This window comes from Manduca sexta, unplaced genomic scaffold (assembly GCF_014839805.1).
Source record: "Manduca sexta isolate Smith_Timp_Sample1 unplaced genomic scaffold, JHU_Msex_v1.0 HiC_scaffold_685, whole genome shotgun sequence".
Taxonomy (NCBI): Eukaryota; Metazoa; Arthropoda; class Insecta; order Lepidoptera; family Sphingidae; genus Manduca; species Manduca sexta.
In genome coordinates, this window is record NW_023595501.1 from 1,834 (window position 1) to 7,783 (window position 5,950).

Here is a 5,950-nt window from a genome sequence, read left to right on the forward strand (position 1 = left end):
TTCGCATTTATAAATAATTTCAAACAAAAAAATATAATCTGAGTAGTCCATTACAAATAATAGTAAAATTCGATGAGTATTTAAACTTTATAGTTTGGTCTGTGATTTACGAGATGATTACATACATGATCATTCATTCTTTTTCATACTTCGTTCGTTCCAATGTGTCAATTGTCATTTGTCACTGTCACATTGTAATTTTAAATTTATTCACTCCAAAATTATTGGTGTTTTTTTTGAGGGTAGCTGATACACGAGTCAGTGGGATTCTGTATTTAAACCTTTTAAAAATCAGGAAATCTCTATATTACTATAATTCCTATTGAATTGTGTTCTGTATATTCTTAGTGGTGTCGGTAAGTGTTTTGTGTATTAATTAGTCCTTGTTACTATCTCATATAGTAACAATGGACATATCACCTCGGACCCCCGATCCCCGGATATTTCCCAAACGGTTGCTATGGATGTTATTTCCCCTGCACCCTGATACTAGTGTGGCTAGACAATCGGCCTATAAACGCCAAAGCGATGACTCCTCGGAGACAATCATCCCTACCAAAAAAACTAGTTCAGCACAACCGGTCCTTGAATGCCCTTCCATTCAAACCTCATTCACTCACACAAGTTACAAGGAACTTTTGAGTTCTTACCCTGATTCAAGCACAGGTCCATTTATCGTTCATGTGTCTCGTGTTGAAACTGATCCTTCATCTGGATCGACCATCAGACCCATTAATTTTGGCCAGTTTTTGTTCAAGCATAAAATACCAAACATAATGAAAAATGGGGTAAAAAAAGTGGGTCGCAACAGAATTTCTATTGAATTTCTTACTGCTGTTGATGCAAATAATTTTTAATTAATCCTACTTTATCACTCAATAATTATGTTTCTTCAATCCGTCATACAATGTGACCCGGTTGGGAGTAGTTCGAGGAATTCCTGTTGAGGTTTCCATGGATGACTTCATTAAATACATAGAAGTTCCAGATGGATGTGGTAAAGCGATTAAAGCGAGACGACTCAGCAGAAAGGTAATTACAGATGGTGCTCCTAGTTGGCTACCAACTCAAACTATTGTAATTACATTTCTGTCACAAAATTACCCTCTTACGTATATTACTTCTATAACTCTCTTCCTGTGGATATATATATACTTCCCACAATTCAATGTCTTAACTGCTGCGGTTTTGGTCACATTAAAACCAATGTCGGTCAAAAACTAGATGTTATAAATGTTCTCTTCCACACCCAGGTGACTCATGCTCGGTGGACATGCAATCTGCTAAATGTACTTCCTGTTCTGGTAGTCATTTTGCCACACACAAAAGCTGTCCTGAACATGACAGACAAAAATTTATAAAAATGCTCATGTCTAGGGACAATGTGTCTTACGACATGGCATCCTCCAATTTAAACCTCCTAACTCTTATTCACAAGCTATCAAATCTGCTCCTAATCTATCTTCCCCAATTAATATGCCTTCTCCTTCACCCAATAATTCACCTCCTAAACCTTCTTCATACAATAGAACTACTTTCTCCTCCCTCGATCCCGAGCCTCATTAGGTAAGAGCTATAATAGAGTGTTACATTCTGATATTACTTCTGATCCTGCCTCTTCACAACCAAATGGCTGCGCTTTGAATACTCCTGTAGATGACTCTCTCCCAGAAAGTAACCTTCTAGAAGGTCTTATAAATCTAGTATTCACTATTATATCCACATATTCTGATTGCTTACCGACCAACGTTGCCAATAAATTACAATTAATTTTTTCCCTTGTTAACAATGGATCCAATAAAGATTCTTCAGTGGAACAGTAAGAGTATCCGCAATAAGAATCATGAAATTTCTCTTATGATTTCTAAATATTCCCCATCTATCCTTGCTATTTCCGAGACTTGGCTTGTCCCTGGCTCTCATTTTCGAGTCCCTGGATTTGCAGGTTTTCGGGATGACAGGGACGATGGCTATGGGGGAAGTGCTTTATTTGTAAGTCAGTCCCTCATTTATACCCAGTTAGCTGTTCCTCCTCATAGTCAAAACTTTAATGTCGTGGCTGTGAGGTGTTTTAACATTTCTTTTGTTTCTATTTACATCCCTCATCCTTCTTCCTTCATATTCCTTGAACTTCGTTCTATTTTATCTTCCCTTCCTAGTCCTATGATAATCATGGGCGATTTTAATTGCCACCATACATCATGGGGTCCTATCGGTGTGACCGTGTCTCCTTTCCTCTTCTCGAAATATTGGATGATTTTAATTTTTGTGTTATCAATGATGGGTCTCCTACCCGTCGTGTTTACCCTTCTCAGAATCCAAAGAGTGTTGTAGATTTATCCATTTGTTCTGCATCTCTTGCGTCTCTACTACATTGGGAAATAAGTCCCCACAGTTTTAGCAGTGACCATTTTCCAATTGTTATCTCCGTCCCACTTAATTTTCCTCTTCAAAATCCCTTCTCCCTCTACTCAAATATCGTTTATCTGGGGCTGATTGGCCATCATATGTAGCATCCCTCGATTCCCAATTAAATGTTATATCTGGCAATAGTAATTTACACCCTTTAGATGCATATAATAAATTCGTTGAGGCGATTTCTTCGTCTGCAGACTCTCACATTCCACTTAAAAGGCAAATCATCCAAAAGTCGCCGCCATGGTGGGATGCAGAGTGCACGAGCATTATTCACCAACGCCACAAAGCTGAAATTAAATATAACTCTTCAATGACGACAGAGAATTTCATTTCTTTTCAACAAATGTCGGCCCGTTCCGCAGATTATTATCCCTTAAAAAGCAGGGTTGGATGCGGTTTTGCGAAAGTCTGTCACCCAAATTCCCTTCATCATATGTTTGGAGACAAATAAAAAGGTTTAGATCTGCCCGTAATTTTTCTAATACCCCATCCAATGATCCTTCCACTTGGATCGACTCATTTGCTTCTAAAATTGCCCCTCCTTCAGTCCCAGACTTTTCCTGTCTTCCCCTCTTATATCCTCCTCTTCCTTCAACTCACCCCTAGCATCCCCATTTTCGTTTGAAGAATTGCAATTGTCTTTAGACGGCCTTGTCGACTCATCTCCTGGGCTTGATGGCATTCCCTATTCGTTCTTGACAAGAGCTAACGATAACTGCAAACAGTTTTACCTAAAACTGATTAATCATTTTTTTGAAACTGGTGTTGTTCCCGATGCATGGAAAACACAAATTATTATTCCTCTTCTCAAACCAGGTAAAAATCCTCTTCACTCTTCTTCATATAGACCCATAGCCCTCTCCTCTATATTACTTAAAATTTCAGAACATCTGCTCAAACATCGATTGGATTGGTTCATGGAGAACTCAGGCAAATTGTCAGATACGCAGTTTGGATTCAGGAAAGGAATGAGTACTCTAGACAGTCTTAGCATTCTTACAACTGATATTTACCGCTCTTTCCAAAACAAAGTACTTTTAGGTGTCTTTTTAGACATCACTTCTGCATATGATAATGTTCTTCTTCCGGTTCTCAGAGAAAACTTCTAAAGCTGAGTGTCCCTGAGAAGATGGTACATTTCATATTTAATTTGATGACGAGCAGATCAGTGGTAATTAAAATCAATAACACATTCTTACCCCTAGAACTGTCTGGAAAGGCCTACCTCAAGGTTCAGTACTGAGTCCTCTGCTTTACAACATTTATACTTATGATCTGGATGTAGTGGTGAACAGTTACTGTCAAGTCCTACAATACGCAGATGACCTCGTACTTTACTCATCTTCCAAATTTATTCACTGTGTAGAATCTGACTTAAACCAGGCACTAGCATATCTGGGTGATTGGTTAAATGTTCATGGTCTCACCCTATCAACATCAAAATGCAATTCTGTGCTGTTTACAAAAAGAAATATTCCCCTGTTAAAATCCTTATTGATGACGAAGTCATTACTCAGGTCTATCAAACTAAATTTCTAGGCATTATACTAGATTCGAGGATGACTGGTATCCCCATTGCCTTTACATTTCCCAAAATGTGAAAAAATGATTAACATCTTGCGTTCCCTGTCTGGAGTTTGGTGGGGTCACATCCTTACTCTCAAAAATTGCTATACAATGCAATTATCAGAAGTCACCTGGATTACGGCTGTTTTCTGCTAGACCATTGTAATAAGGCAGGTTTGAATAGTTTGGATAAAATACAAGCTAGATGTTTACGTATAATTATGGGGGCTATGAAATCTACTCCTATCAATGCCATGCAAGTGGAGTGCGTTGAACCCCCCCTTCATATCCGTCGCCAGTACCTGTGTGACAGATTTTTCTTTAAAATTGTTCAATCTACTTCTCACCCTCTTTTAGATAAACTTAGAACTCTTTCACAGTCACTTCCAAGTAATCCACGGTCCATGCCTTGTCTTCTTCTTAGTTTCCGCAGTTTTTCTCAATTATCTTGCCCAACGTTCCAATCCTCACTTAGTCCTTTGTACTCCCTTCCTTATAAGGCCCTAATTTTTAAACCCTCTGTCCTTCTCAATTTCGGCATAAATAAAGGTACAATCGAGGCAAACATTGTTTTAATGAGATATTGAATTCAAAATGGGAGGGTTGGTTACCAATGTTTTGCGATGCCTCTAAATTATCAGATGACGCGTGCGTGGGTTCGGCTGTTTGGATTCCTAATTCACGCATCATACTTTCTTTTAAATCTCCTCCCTGTACCTCTGTATTTACAGGGGAATCTATAGCAATACTTGAAGCTGTTCGATTTGCCCAATCGCATAAATTAGATAAATCTATAATTTTTTCCGACTCTTTAAGTAGTCTTCAGGCCATAATGTCCAATCCGTTCCGCTCCAAATCTAAATTCCCTATTACCTTGAAAATAAGACAGACATTGTTTGAGTGTGCTCTACATAACCTTAAAATAGTACTGGCCTGGATTCCGGGTCATGAAGGGATTCATGGCAATGAAACTGTGGACTCCTGTGCAAAATTTGCGACTCAGAGTGGTTCCTTGGAATACTACAATTACTTCAGCCAAGACTTATGTCTTTTGTCCCTTACTCGACTAACTCGCACATGGAATGAGCAGTGGCGGGTATCTAAATCGGTGAAGGGAAAATACTATGGAGACATTGTTCCAGATATCCCAGTCAAACCATGGTTTTCAAGTTCCGTCAATTGGACAAAACTGCTATTTCCACAATCTGTCGTCTTCGTTTCGGCCATGCATGCACCCCGATTCATCTGGCAAAATTAAGGGTTAGAGACCATTCACTTTGTGAATGTGGCTTGGAGGAAGGAAGCGCCGATCATTTATTCTTTAATTGTCCCAAATTACGATATCCCCTATATAATATTCTTCCTGATAACGTCTCCCGCCCCACTAGTTTCAAGTGTATCCTCTCCTTGGTAGACTCTCCCTTTGTTAGACAGCTATGTAAATTTATAGAAATTAACAAAATAAAGTTATAACATAGGTAACTGTCTAAGTCTAAAGTCCTTTCTAACTTTTTAGTCATAAGTGTCAGATGTTTCTGTACGTTTAGTTATATCTAATGCATGTGGTGTTATTTATTTATTGGTTTAAAATAATATTTCTATGCGTGATGTCTACTTATCATATACATGTTGTTGTAGATCACTAACATTTGGGGAAAACATCAATTCAATACGTTTCCATATATATTATAATTCTCTTTGTTCAATACGCTACGAGGGAAAAAAGAGAGTCAACTGTCACTCAAGAACTGTCTTAACGTAGTGGTTATATTCTCTATGGAACTGTCAAATCCCTTCGTTTATCTTCTCCCATTAACAAAAGTCTTCATCATAAAGACATTCAACTTTAATACCCAGATTAATACCTCAGTAATCTGCAGTCTGAAACAACGTGACATTGGCGGAATAGCTTCATAATCAAGCTCGTCGCCAGTAATCAAGAAGAAGAAGAAGGAAGAAAATTATT

The 5,950-nt window shown here is 38.3% G+C and overlaps 1 long non-coding RNA gene and 1 pseudogene across 1 annotated transcript; both read left to right on the forward strand.

Annotated features, from left to right (window-relative positions):
* Positions 1–224: 224 nt before the first annotated feature.
* LOC119193553 lies at positions 225–5,703 on the forward strand. Its single transcript, XR_005113982.1, has 2 exons — positions 225–356; positions 5,623–5,703. It is a non-coding gene; the product is annotated as an uncharacterized LOC119193553 (long non-coding RNA).
* Positions 4,043–5,703, forward strand: LOC119193552 (annotated as a pseudogene).
* Positions 5,704–5,950: the final 247 nt, after the last annotated feature.